The sequence below is a fragment of the Acinonyx jubatus genome, chromosome B2, assembly GCF_027475565.1.
Source record: "Acinonyx jubatus isolate Ajub_Pintada_27869175 chromosome B2, VMU_Ajub_asm_v1.0, whole genome shotgun sequence".
In the NCBI taxonomy this organism is placed as follows: domain Eukaryota; kingdom Metazoa; phylum Chordata; class Mammalia; order Carnivora; family Felidae; genus Acinonyx; species Acinonyx jubatus.
This window is the reverse complement of record NC_069385.1, coordinates 32,488,675-32,502,589: the sequence shown is the minus strand read 5'-3', so window position 1 is coordinate 32,502,589 and position 13,915 is coordinate 32,488,675. Positions and strand designations below refer to the sequence as shown.

Sequence of the window (13,915 nt, the reverse complement as noted above, 5' to 3'; positions counted from 1 at the left end):
AGGACAATTATTCATAAAAGGGGAATATCTTTGCAGAAACTTGAAAGTAGATACATCCAAATATCCAGGACTGCTGGATATGCTTAGAAAGAAAAAGCTGTGCGTTTCAGTCAGTACAAGTTTTGGCGAGTCTGTTAGGCATCACAGTTACAACACAAATCCCAGGTTTTGACTTGTGCTTCAGTAAATTCACACTCACATCATACTGTTAATATGCATGAGCTGAAAAACAAGACAGTCAAATAGAATATAAATGGGCCTGATCTTCAATAACCTTGATTTATTTTCTTAGATTTATTGCAGATGCAGCTCAAACATTGTCTAGTGTTTATATGGAATTGAACTGGTAGTAGTATAAAATGGCCATCTGGCTTGAAAGATTGCTGTAGTTTCTGAAACTTTCTCCAAGAAATACCATTTACATACACAATTTAAATTGAATAAAAATAAAAAAGACTACTTTCACTCATTTTGGTAACTGTTGTAAATGGCACACTTAAAAATTTACTCCAGGCAGTTATAATCTGATGACATAGAACACTAACACAGTATCACTGAGTTTAGAGAATGTATTTTACATCTCTGGGCTCTGAAATATTAGCCCATGGATCATTGCCTCCATTTTCCCTTTTCCCATTTTCCAACTCCACTTTTGGTCCTGAAGCTTTTGGAAGAGAGTACCATTTCACATAAAGCTTCTACTCCCCCACCTTCTGCGCATTACTGGCAAAATCAAAACTCTTTTACCCTACAAGAAAGAGAGAGACTTCTCCCCATGTAAACATTGCTGACAGCTCTGTCCCATCCTTTGACTTTCCTAAAAGCATCAGAAAGTTGTTTATGTATCGGTGGTTGCTGTGCTTGGAAGTGGTGCCATATTGATGTTCTTCGTCATGTGAAGGGGTTAAAGAGGTCTAGCAGCTGGATGAGAGGATTGAGCACTTTCTACTGACTTCCCATAATTATGGAGACCGTCCTTAATTTTTCAACAGTACTCCTGCAGGTCCTTCCTTCATTTTGTTCAAATGGTTCAAATTGGTTCATATTGTTCAAATTGAGCCATCCAGCTGCTGATTGCCAGCCATGTTGGTTAGCCTTCATGAATTTACTGCCTAAAGGTAATGGTTCTTACATTTTTGCCCTCAATATCCTTTTATAATATTAAAAGTTGTTGAAAACCCCAAAGAGCTTTTGTTTATGTGGGTTTATATTTATTGCTATTATATCTATCCATATTAGATGTTAACACTAAGAAAAGAAAAAGTGTTTCCTGGTTGACACTTAAAATAAAAATCATGGGGTGCCTGGATGGCTCAGTCAGTTAAGCATCCGACTCTTAATTTTGGCTTAGATCATGACCTCACGGTTCCTGAGTTTGAGCCCCACGTAGGCCTCTGCATTGACAGTGCAGAGCCTGCTTGGGATTCTCTGTCTCTTTCTAATAAATCAAACTTAATTTTTTTAAGTTTTAAATAAAAATCATAAATCTATTACATACAAATAACATATCTTTATGAAAAATAACTATATTTCCCAAACAAAAAAATTAGTAAGAAGAGTGACATTGTTATACATTTTTACAAATCACTTTAGTGTCTATATCAATAGAAGAGAGCTGGATACTCATATCTGCATCTGCATTCAATCTGTTATGATATGTTGCTTTGAATTATAGTATATGCAGAAAATCTGCCCTCACACAAATATGTAGTTGGAAAAAGGGAGGGGTATTTTAATAGTGCTTTTATGTAGTCATGGATATTCTTCTCTGATATTATAGCAAAAATCAAGAAGTGGTCATTTCTTAAGAGCGAAAATCTTAAGCCATATCAATGAACTTTCATACTCTTACTTTAAAATCTGTTCTGTCATGTGTTTTGACTGTATCTTTTATTTTATGGAATCACACATATATCCTTTTGAACATATTAGTTAATAGGATTATGAAGATCTTACAAGTATTGACACATTTCATTATTTTTGTATAAATGAGTATATTAAAATTATAAATGTTATTTAAAAATTATATTTATACATATATATGTATACACATATACATACATGTTTACATACATACATATATATGTGTGTGTGTGTGTGTGTGTGTATCCGGCATTTGTTAATAGCACCACCCATCTCATCAGAAGTCTTAATGTATTGAGAAGTATCCAACACAAGATGACAAATTTACCAAAAATCCTAATCTTCACTTTTGCTCTGATTTTATCATTGGTATCAAAACCTGTCAGTTGTTTTCCCTGGAGTAATAAGATCACTTCAATTCGTTTTTGAGAAAATGTCTGATAAATTTCCAACTGTGAATAACTATAGCTTGTCTGTCAGTCAGTTTTTTAAATGAAAATCATGTTCCCTGAAAAAAAGCTGTTAGTACAGTTCTGACTCAAAAAAGATCACAAAATATTTTTCCTCAAGACAGCCATTACATTTTAGCAGAAGTGCTTTATGCATATTTCCCATTTCATCATACATAATGTTAAAAAGATATGTATTTAAAAGTTTAGAATTAATAACATTAATTCTTTTTACTGTTTCATTAAAAATTTTAAGCAAAACTAGATTGAAAAAAAACTGCAAAAGTGGGACACCTGGGTGGCTTAGTTGGTTGAGTACCCAACTCTTTGTGTGTGTGTGTGTGTGTGTGTGTGTGTGAATATTCTTTTTTTGTTGTTTGTTTATTTATTTATTTATTTATTTATTTATTTATTTATTTATAATTTACATCCAAGTTAGTTAGCATATAGTGCAACAATGATTTCAGGAGTAGATTCCTTAATGCCCCTTACCCATTTAGCCCACCCCCCTTCCACAAGCTCTCCAGTAACCCTCTCTTTGTTCTCCATATTTAAGAGTCTCTTATGTTTTCTCCCCCTCCCTGTTTTTATGTTATTTTTGCTTCCCTTCCCTTATGTTAATCTGTCCTGTGTCTTAAAGTCCTCATATGAGTGAGGTCGTACGATATTTGTCTTTCCCTGACTGACTAATTTCACTTAGTGTAATACCCTCTAGTGCTCAACTCTTGATTTCAGCTCAGGGCATGATCCCAGGGTTGTGGGATTGAGCCCTGGGTCAGGCTCTGCACTGAACATGAAGCCTGCTTGGGATTCTCTCTCTCTCGGCCCGTCCCCTGCTTGTGCTCTCTTTCTCTCTCTCTCTCTCTCTCTCTCTCTCTCTCTCTCTCAAAAAGACAAAGCAAAACTGCAAGAGCATGGCAGTGAGGGTAGAATCATTACTAGCATAGTTTGAGTCTGTTCCCTTTGAGTCGTGGTAAAGCACAAGAAGCTTTAACTCTATGGTTTTTGCACTGTGAGTATGTCACCACAATGTAAGAAGCAAATTATATCAATATTATAAAGAAAATAATTTTTACATTGCAGACCCCTGATAGGTCTCCGGAAGCTTAGGGGATCTGGAAGTCACATTTTGAGGACTGATCCCTCTTTTGGTGTGACTTTGTATTTTGACTTCCTCTCTCACTTGCTTTTTGAGTAACATAGCAGCTATTCAGAGGACATTTCGCTTGTCCTTACTGCCAGCCATTTTTCTAGATGCCAAGACAACATTGATTAGTATTGCCATGTTACTCTAAATCAGTACAGCCTATTTGCATGGTCGATGAAAAACGTCAGAAAGTCATGGAAGTGTATGTAGGTCATGTTTAACATGTAGGAATTTAATGGGAAGATAATATGTGAAGTACTTAACCCCAGGCAGGGCCTGACACATTAAGACAATAAATTGTCTTTTATGCCTTGGCTTTCAAGAAACGTTGATTGGACTTAATAGTGGATTTGGTACTCCACCAGTCTCTCTTCGATCCACTTCTATCCAGCTGCAGGCGCTGAGGTCTACTATCTTTAGACCAGGCCCACTTTTTCATCCGGTCTGTATCCAGTGCATCTAAAGTGAGCTGTCTGCTCAATATTTACAACTTAGCTTTGCATTAGTTTTTTAATTGTAGTTCTATTCTATTCTCTATGTCCACACCTCTGCTCTAAGTATAGCCCTGCCTTAAGTCTTAGCCTGCTTTGCTCTGACCCTGTGACTCTACCTATCTATATAATACCCGCTGCTGTTACGCCTCCAAATTTATCAGACATCCAGGACAAGAATGCTGTCCTCACCTATTTATATGTACTGCCTGCTGACCTCTCTTCTGTTCTAAGGACCCACTGGGAGGTCAGGATTCCTGAGTAGTGATACCTGCCTGAATGCTGTGTATTTGGATACAGATTTGTTCTGGCCTCCTCACCCATTCTGGATCCAGCTACAAAAGATAGATTGGTTTCTGTGAGCCTAACCCCACTACTTCCCAATTTATTTACATCCCCAATGGTCTCTGCATTAAGAACCTACAAGTCTTCTTTTTATTTTCCTTATCATCATCTTCATCATTTCTGTCCATATTATAAGTAGTTATAAGAAGAGCCCTCAGTGAATCTGAGCTAATTTTTCTCCTGGACCCCAAATGACCTGATGAATCTTATCACAACTCTAATAAACCCCTCAGTATTGCTTCTCAATAGACATGAATCCCGTTTTTGTACTCTCTGTTATTGTATATCACAGATGCTTGGAAAGATCATAATGACTAGAGGGTAGAGAAAGAAGGGCAAGACAGGTCAGTGAGACCAATTATGAGGCTCCTTAAAAGAAGCTAGTTTAGAGATCCTAGTGACTAAGACTAGGGAAGGCAATGGTGTTGTAGACAGATGGAGAAGCTAAGCAAATACTTGAGGTAAAATCAGTAGATCTGGACTGGACATATGGGTTAAAACAGAAGCAATGTTTTTCTGACTGGTTTGGACTCTGGGTGGACTAATTCAGTGATTCCACTGAAGATAGAAGAAGTATAGAGAACTGAGCTGTTGGAGGAAGATGATTGGGTCAGGGTCAAAGTATCTGTGGGATATCCAAGAGCAGTAAGATAATTGGTAATATGTACTTTGTGCTGTAGATACTGGACTAGACTGGAAAAATACTGAAGCATATATGTCGTCAGCATATAGATCATAACTGAAATATGTGGAAGGATGGCATTGTCCAGAGAGATAATATGCTGGAAAAGATGAGGGTGCCTGGAACTGAGCATGGAAGCAACCAAATTTAATGGACATTCAGAAACATTAGGGCCACAAAGACACTGAGGTATGATGGTCAACATTCTTTCAATAAATGTTATTGGTAAATCGCTAAGCATTCAACCTTTACCAAACCTTGTAGGAGACTCACAAGGGGAAAAAAACCTGAAAATTAAAATGAAGTAGAGCAGAATTTATAGGATTTTTGTGACCCAAACTGATGTATATTCCGAAGCTATTTTAGTATTTCTAGGCTTTTATCGGAAAAAAGAACATCTCATTTAGAATTGAGATTAAACAGGGTAAGGATAAAGAGAAGGCTATAGAGGCTAACAGTACAAAGGGTTCAGAAGAGGGAGTTATAATGAGCCTGAAGAGATGACAAGTTGTTTTACTCTTTGGAAAGAGACAGTTAGAGGAGACTGGTTAGTGAGCTGTCAAGGAGAGCTGGCTTCCTCGGACACATTCTGGGCACAGTGGTTCAGATAGGTGGGAACCCTTAACATTAGTAATTGCAACATCTTCATAGAGCCTCATTCATTAACCTTTATAGAGCCTTCAGTCATTAGCCTCAACATCTCTGTACCCATTCTCAATACTGAGACCATTGAGGGAGAGACTTTCTGTTTGTTAAATTTCATCTACCCCTTCCTAAACTCACATAGACTACTGATGTTACCCATCTTTATAGACAGCTCATTAGAGCATACCAGTGAAAGCAAAAATAAAATCTCACAGGATTTATAATAAGGATAACATAATGGAATTGGCTGGCTGGAATCATGATGTCAGAATAATGATAGCTCTCATTTCAGTGTTTCTAGATGCCAGGCCCTGGGGCACTTTATGTGCATTCTCTCATTAAATCCTTGTAATCCTACACATAGTGTTTACTTCTAAAGAATAACAGCCCCCAAACTTACATATGCAAATACAATTTATTTCTAATGTTGATTGTCCTTACATGTATATTTCAAGGCAATTAATATTGAATTTGTCTAGGCTTTAATTTGATTGGCTGCATCTATCTACAGTTGCCAAATTGTATGTCAAAGCCTGAAACTTCAGTTTGTGTTTGACGATCAAAGGAGATAACTTTCTTTATTGTTTAGTTTAGGAAAATAGTACTCCTCTAAGCCTATTTGAACCTGACCCAAAACTTCATTTCTTTAAAAGTTTTGTGCTATGGCATTGAAGTTTCTGAGTTTGGCTGTTTTGGAAACATTAGTGATCCTATAAAGAAAAATCACTAAGGAATCACCAAATCAGTATTCTCTTAATGGCAATTTCTGGTTACATTTCTTGAGTACTTAGAGGAGAGGTTCCCCGGAGAAAAATATACTGTTGCTCTTTAGCTTTGTTGTATAAACTTGTCAAACTCAGAGAAGTACCTTTAAAAATTATTAATACTATTGGTAAACTACATACATTTCTACTTACAGCTTTTTATTTTAAAGAGCTGTAATCTTTATGTTTTTGTTTTGGATTCCTTTATATATTACTTTGGAAATTAAAAAAAAAAAGCGCTAAACAACAGTGTTGCATAACCGAGGTTAACAAGAGTGAACATGACTTGATTGCATTAAATTCTTGAGCCCCATCTGTTTCCACAAGCGTCTCCATTTTCATCCAGTGTGTGCTCCTTTTTTCATAGGCTAGTCCCCATGATTTATCGTGGTCCTACCAAGCCTTCTTCAGATGTCTGAGAAGAAGAGGCAGGCCAAAATTGTTACCCTCTACAAGGAGAGCAGTATATTTTCCTTGAGACCAATGCTGATGGATATCTCCAATAAACAAAACGACATCTGAGAGATCAATTTCTTTTTGATCTCCTCTTCTCTAACTATGCCATGTGAGACTCCTTTGTTAGCTATTTTTCACTCTTTACCCAATAGCACTGATGCCCCTTAATCCTTGCTTATTCTCCTGAGCAATATTCTCCATAACCACAGCTTCAAGGGTCATACACTGATGACCTCCATATCTCCAAACATTCTCATCTTTGGGTCACATATCCAGGATGCCTATTGGACATCCCACTAGATGAACCTTAAATAACTGAAATCTAACATGTGTCTGTTGCTGAATACTAAGTGGTGCATGCATGGGATAAAACTCCACAAAACAAGGCAGGAAATAATGAGATGACCGAGGAGCTCTATACTGAGCAATTCCTAGAGCTCACATATATTCATGATTAGGATACAGGATTGTCCATCTTTTTTGAAGCAGGTATATAACTAGTTGATCTAATCATGCCATCAAGAGTCATGTGCTACATATCCACAGAGCGGCAGTCCTAAAGACAGAATACTATGCTGTAAGCACTTGAAAATGACAATTCCCCATTGTATTTGTATTTCTCTTGGACACCCTACCTGATCCTTCCTCTCCCATTTGGGCATAAATGGGGAAAAACAAAGATGACAAGCTCAATTGAGTTTCATGGTTAACTCTGAATTCCTTAAAGGATCTAAGCAAAGCACAAGTGGATGCAGTTTTGTGTGTACTTAAATGGACATGACACACTTCTCCAGTGTCTCTAATCCTTGTCCATGCTGAGAGCCACGTGCAGGGTTATCCAGCTGGTGAGAATAAACAACCATTCAGGGATTTTGGCTTTCTCTGTGTGTGAGTCACGGAGGGGTGCTTGTTGGAGTGTAAAGAAAGATAAACACATGGCAGCTCTCTAAAGCCTGTTTCTGGAAACCTAGCAGGAAGGAACAGATAGCCATTGTTCAGAGCCTGTAAAGTGTTATGAGACTGGAGTGGGAAATGCATACTTGGGGAAGACCAGACTTTTGATGGATCAGAAATTGAAATGCTTGTAATTAAACTAGAGCTAAACCAGTGGTGACAGAGGGGTTTTTTGGGTGAAAGGATGTAGAGAAAACAGGACTCAAGATCAAGGAGTTGTCAAGTTCAGTTGGATCAGGAATTCTCGTAAGAAAACAAAACAAAACACTGGAGAAAACCTGATTTCCCCTGGAATTGACTTGACAATGTTCATGAGAAAGAAAAAAAAAAAGCACTGAAGCCCTTTTGCTAGAAGTGAAGCTACAACTGTGTTCATGGCAATGGCCACCTTGGTAATACGATGTGGTAGGTACATACAGTTGCCAGATTCTAGTCTGCCATGGAACCCCATTATAAGACCTTTCTGTGGAAGCTTGTTCATGCCTTAAGCCTGTTTAGATTCTGCACATCTATGAAAGAGCTTGGGAAATAACCTGAATCCAGCACTGCCTTCATATGCAAGTAAAAGGGTTCCTGCCCTGGGTCTTGCCCTTCAAGCCCTGCATATCACAAACACATGGCAAAGGAATTTTGTAAGGAGACATGGGTGCCCTTACTGTGGATAGAGTACTCAGTACTGACACAGTACAACCTATAACCATAGATATTCACGTTGTGACCCACATTGTTGAGGCTCCAGGGAAATGTTCGTGCCTATCTTGTGCCCTGTGTCCTAGAAAAAGTGACTGTACCTAGGACTCTGTTGCTGTTGGACAGAGAAACCACTTTGGTAAGAAGGCAGGATCTGAACAGCAGAAACCCTTAAGACAATAATATATATTGAGTGATTTATCAAATCCCTCCTTGCAGATACTATAAATGCATATTCGTTCTTTCATAACAAAGTGTGCTCTTCCAGTAGTGATGAGCAACCATTGTTCTTGCTCTTTTTTTGTGTTCTGATTCATGCTTCCAGAGATATTCCCAAACTAGTGTGGTATTCGTAGCACACGCATACATATTGTGGCTGTGGAACATTTTGCAAGGTTAAAAAATTGATATGACTCTTCTGTTGATATTAAATTTCTATACCCATTGTGTTAGTCATCCAAATATCATTAGACCATCAACAGAACACAGATGTGAACACTGAGATGTGTAAAACTTAAGGTGCTTGTCTTTGATAATTTTCTGACTTCCAGTCATGTTAAAACCGTAGACTTGACCACATTTCCAATTTTGTCATTATGACAGTTGCACATGTCAAAGTAAGAGAACAAAACATATTTTTTAGAGTGTCTTAGCTGGATTTATAACTTAAATATTAGGACATATGGTATGTTGGCCTTCAATTTTACTTTTGTTCTTTTCAGTTCTATAGGCATTAAGTAGTTTACCAATTGGTACAAATCAGATTTTTTAATATGCAGAAAACATGAAAAAAACGTGGAATGCTTCACAAATTTGTGTGTCATCCTTGTGCACGAGCCATGCTAATATTCTCTGTACCATTACAATTTTAGTATATGTTCTGCTTAAGTGAGCACTCCAATTTAACTCTTAATTTGTGTCCTGCAACCCTTACTCCTGGGTCTGTCTGAACACACTTGACCCAGCACTATCCAAGCGACCAGGGTTAGGTGACCTGCCTTCCTAGTTGTGACATTTCAACAAGGAAAGGACGTAATGTCGTGTTAGCCCGAAAATATCTCAACTATTCACTCAGAAAATATTGTCACATGCCTTTGGTTCTGGTGATGTAGTTTCCTTTCTAAAGAGGATTTTCTTTTCCTGAAGAAAATCAGTCATTTTTGTGTTCTGCATCTTACAAAGTTTTTTCACTGAGATTTTCATCCCAGGAGTTCTGGTATAGAACACATGCAGAATAAATTTGGGTCTTGTGTGGAGAAACACTTAGGGAAATCTTCATTTTTAAAGGTCACTGTTTGCTGTCCACAACACTTTATAATAACTGCACTCACCATTTAGTGGGACTTCAGAAATATTGTGTATGAATTATGTGTGGAGATAATGAAATATGATGTCAAAATTCGTCTGTTTGCTTGTATACACACACCATACACAAATGTATATAATAAATATGTTCATAATGAATTTACCTCTGTAAATAAATGACAATAAGGAGAGCAGAGATGCATAACAAAATGTGTTAAATCTACATTGGGAGCTGATGTAGTGCCCAGGAAAAATTTTCCTAATTTTTTTATGTTTATTTATTTTGGAGAGAGAGAGAGTGAGAGAGAGAGCGTGAGCGTGCGCGCAATCTCACACACACACACACACACACACACACACACACACACACACAAGTTGGGGAGGGGCAGAGATAGATGGAGGCACAGAATCTGAAGCAGGCTCCAGGCCCTGAGGTGTCAGCACAGAGCCCATTGTGGAGCTTGAACTCATGAACCGCGAGATCATGACCTGAGCCAAAGTCGGATGCTCAACCAACTGAGCCACCCAGGTGCCCCCTGAATTTTACTATAATAGAAAGTAAAAGCCATCTATTAGTTGCCCACAGTAGAGAGAAGATAGTGGTTTGTCCTCAAGTACGAATGACGAAGAGGGGACCCCACCTTGAAGGAAGAGTCCCACAGCTAGGGTGGGTAGTCTGTGCTTCCTGCTACTCCTTTTTATTTTACTAATCTCTTAATGAGTCATCCTCCAGGATGCCTCCCCACTAACAAGGACCCCGAGCTTCCAAATTCCAGGATGGGAGCCCCTACCTTCTCCTTTTCTTGGAGGTCCAGAACTATATGGACCTGTGTTGCTGCTTGATTTTGTTTCTTGTTATTTCTTAACTAGTTTTGGGATAAAGCTTTAGGCCTTCTCTTCTGAAGGAAAGTTAAGGAATCTTGAGTAGCTCTTTGAAGAAACCAAGCTGAAAAAGCCCTGCCCTTGAAACCATAACGTTGAACATATCACTGCTAAAGATTCTGTTTATTCTTAACATGCTTGGAAACATAGGATAAACCCCTTGGAAAATGAAAAACTTGAATAAAGAGCATAATACGGCTTTAAAAGTACATCAGGTTTTTCATACATGTGTTGTATGAAGTGTATTATGTCAGTAAAGTAAATGAAGGCTGGTTTCTGATAAACTTAGTAGCATTAGATGTATTTATAGCATCCAACACTTTTTAAACGTGGTTTAAAATTAATTATATTTTGAGGAAAATTAGGCAGTTTACATCATTGGGAGATAATTAGAGACACCCTCCTTTAAGCGTCTTGTAAACCAGACTACTGATTTCCAGGATGCCGTAATCTGTGTAATAGAACATCATCTCTTCTACTTCACTATTGTCTTTGTATTTCTTTTGTTTGTTTATTTCATAAAGCCCGTTGGACTGGAAACCTCACTGTAGAATTGTCAAAGTGAAAATGAGATCTTTAAATATTTGTTACTGTTATGATTTTTTCTTATTATAAAATTAGAATCATACATAAAAATGAAAGTCAATATCTATTTACATTATTTCGTCCTCTTCTAGTTTCAGCCTAAGCCTCTATTGTCTCTATGTCTTGTCTCCTTTGCTCTTAAACTATACTATACAGTCCTTTGTTTTCTGATTCTCAAATATATTTGTCTTTCTTGGGCAGATAAATTTATCTGTCCCAAACTATTTTGTAGGCATTTCTATTTATTTCTTTTTTTCAACTTGGCTTGGTTCTCACATTCAAACTCTTCTACAAGGGTCCCTTGCTTTCTAGTTTCCTCATGTTGATGAAAATCTACATCATAATTGCTTTATATATTTGATTATTGGGCCCTTCTGCCAATTTCATCCCTTCCACTCCTTGCCTCTTCACTCTTGTAATCAATATGTCTTTAAGTTTCTTTATTTATTTTGAAAGAGAGAGAGAGCAGGGGAGGGGCAGAGAGAGGGGAGAGACAGAGAATCCCAAGCAAGCTCCACACTGTTAGCATGGAGCGCAATGCAGGCTTGAACCCATGAACTGCCAGATCATGACCTGAGCCAAAATCAAGAGTCAGACGCTTAACTGATAGAGCCATCCAGACACCCCTATGTGTTTTAATTCATAACCTAAATGTGGCTATCAAAGGTAATTAATCTGCTGGACCATTTGACTACCTAGCCTGGTTCTTTTCCTCATTATCTACTCAAAACAACCACAGATTCGAAAAACGAGGGGCTCCCAACCAAAGGAAACTGTGCTCTGTCTCTGCCTAACTTAAAACTATTAATAGTCAACAAAAAATACTTCATCACGTTTTTCTAACTGCATGTGTAGATTGATCTCCCCAGTCTTCAAATTTTGTCCTCTTCTTTCTCCAAAGAGTTGTCTTCACTTGGAAAAAATCATACTCGTCTCAGACCATTGTCTCCCATAACTCCATCTGGTTTTTGGAAGTGAATCATGTAGACCGCTCATTCTTCTTTAATCCTCTCACATCTTGTTGCAGTAAACAAATCCCTGCTAAATGTTAATTCAGGCTCTCCTCCTTCATCCTGGAAATGGAATCAAGAGAAAAGAAACTGCCCTCGGCTGCATTTTTATTTGGAAGACTTATTTCTTTTCCTAAAGACTTTTATTTGGAAGACTTATTTCTTATCCCAATTCCCTCGTTTCTCCCCACTTCTTTCAGATACATTTTCCATGTGTAAAGTCTCCAGACTGGACCAATATCACCACTCATCTATGGTTTCCAAAACTCTAGCTACCACCAGCAAAGAGCCCCGAGTGCCACAGACACTGTAACTTATCTGCTGGTAAACTGTTCCCTAGATGTTGGTATATACATTTCTTACCTCTCCAGTTAGAGTGTAAATTCCTTTAGCTCAAGAATGAGTCTGCTCTATGATTGTCAAATACCATACCCGGTGGGTGATAAAATCCATTTAGGAAGTTGTAACCGACACTAAAAATAAATCAAATATAAGCAAAAAAAAGATAGATATCTCGGTGAATTACTCATAGTAAGAATAATAATTAACCAAGATGTGGAAATAGTCTAAGTGTTTATCTGTGGATAAATGGATAAAGAAAATGAGTATACAAAGGAAAGAAATATATGTATATAATGGAATGATATTCAGTCACAAAAAAGAAGGAAGTCTTGAATTCGTAATGATATGGATGAACCTTGAGGTATTATGCTAAGTGAAATAAAAGAGAGACAAATATTCTCTGATCCCACTTATATGCGGAATCTGAAAAAAACAAAAACTAAGCTCGTAAATACAGAGCACAGATTGGTGGTTGCTATAGGTGGGGTTGAGGAATGGAAGAAATGGGTAAAGGAGGTCAAAAGGCACAAACTTCCAGTTATAAAATAAATGAGTCATGAAAAATGTAATATACAGCATGGCAACTCTAATGAATAATCCATATTGCCTATTTGAAAGTTGCAAAGAGAGTAGCTCTTAAAGGTTCTCATTACAAGAAAAAAAAATTGTAACTATATATGACAACTGACGATATGGATGTTAACCAGGCTTATCGTGGTGATTTTATAATATATATGAATGTCGAATCATTATGTTGTATAACTGAAACTAACGTTATATGCCAGTTATACGTCAAGTCGTAAAAACAAAATTTAGAAATGGGAAGAAAAGAGTAAGAATTGTTTTGGGGAACCTTTTAGTATGTGCCCACTGGGCCATGACCAACATTTTGAGAACCACTGTCCCATAGCGTAAGAGCACAATATGTGCTTGGTATTTGGTCATTTAAAGTTGTTAAAAGGAAAGATTTGAAAGAACTGTCTATGCAGTTCTGAGGGTCTTTTTGTTACTCTTGCTGTTTGGTCTTCAGTCTGTGTGGGGTCTAAGCAGTCACTTAGGTTGCTTCGTCAGCCTGGTTGAGTACCTCCTTCCCTTGTTCAGAACATTTGGATGAACCACAGATTCCCTGAGGGAATTCGTATGCTGATGTAAGCCTCATGATGAACACCATGCATAAACTCCACTGTGGGTTTTCTATCTCCCAAATGGGAAGCTAATTATTATTGACATAAACTGCTAAGTTCCACGCCCTTCAATTTATTTTAGCACATATTCATGGAGTGCCTCCTCTGTGCCAAGATTGCA

General features: G+C 37.6%; 1 long non-coding RNA gene and 1 other non-coding gene across 5 annotated transcripts in view; one reads left to right on the top strand and one right to left on the bottom strand.

The window, feature by feature from the left end:
• LOC128315519 (uncharacterized) overlaps positions 1–13,915 on the top strand; it is a 283,478-nt gene that overhangs the window by 149,960 nt on the left and 119,603 nt on the right. The window lies entirely within an intron of this gene.
• LOC113599044 (U6 spliceosomal RNA) lies at positions 9,276–9,382 on the bottom strand. The gene has a single exon (XR_003419781.1). It is a non-coding gene; the product is annotated as a U6 spliceosomal RNA (small nuclear RNA).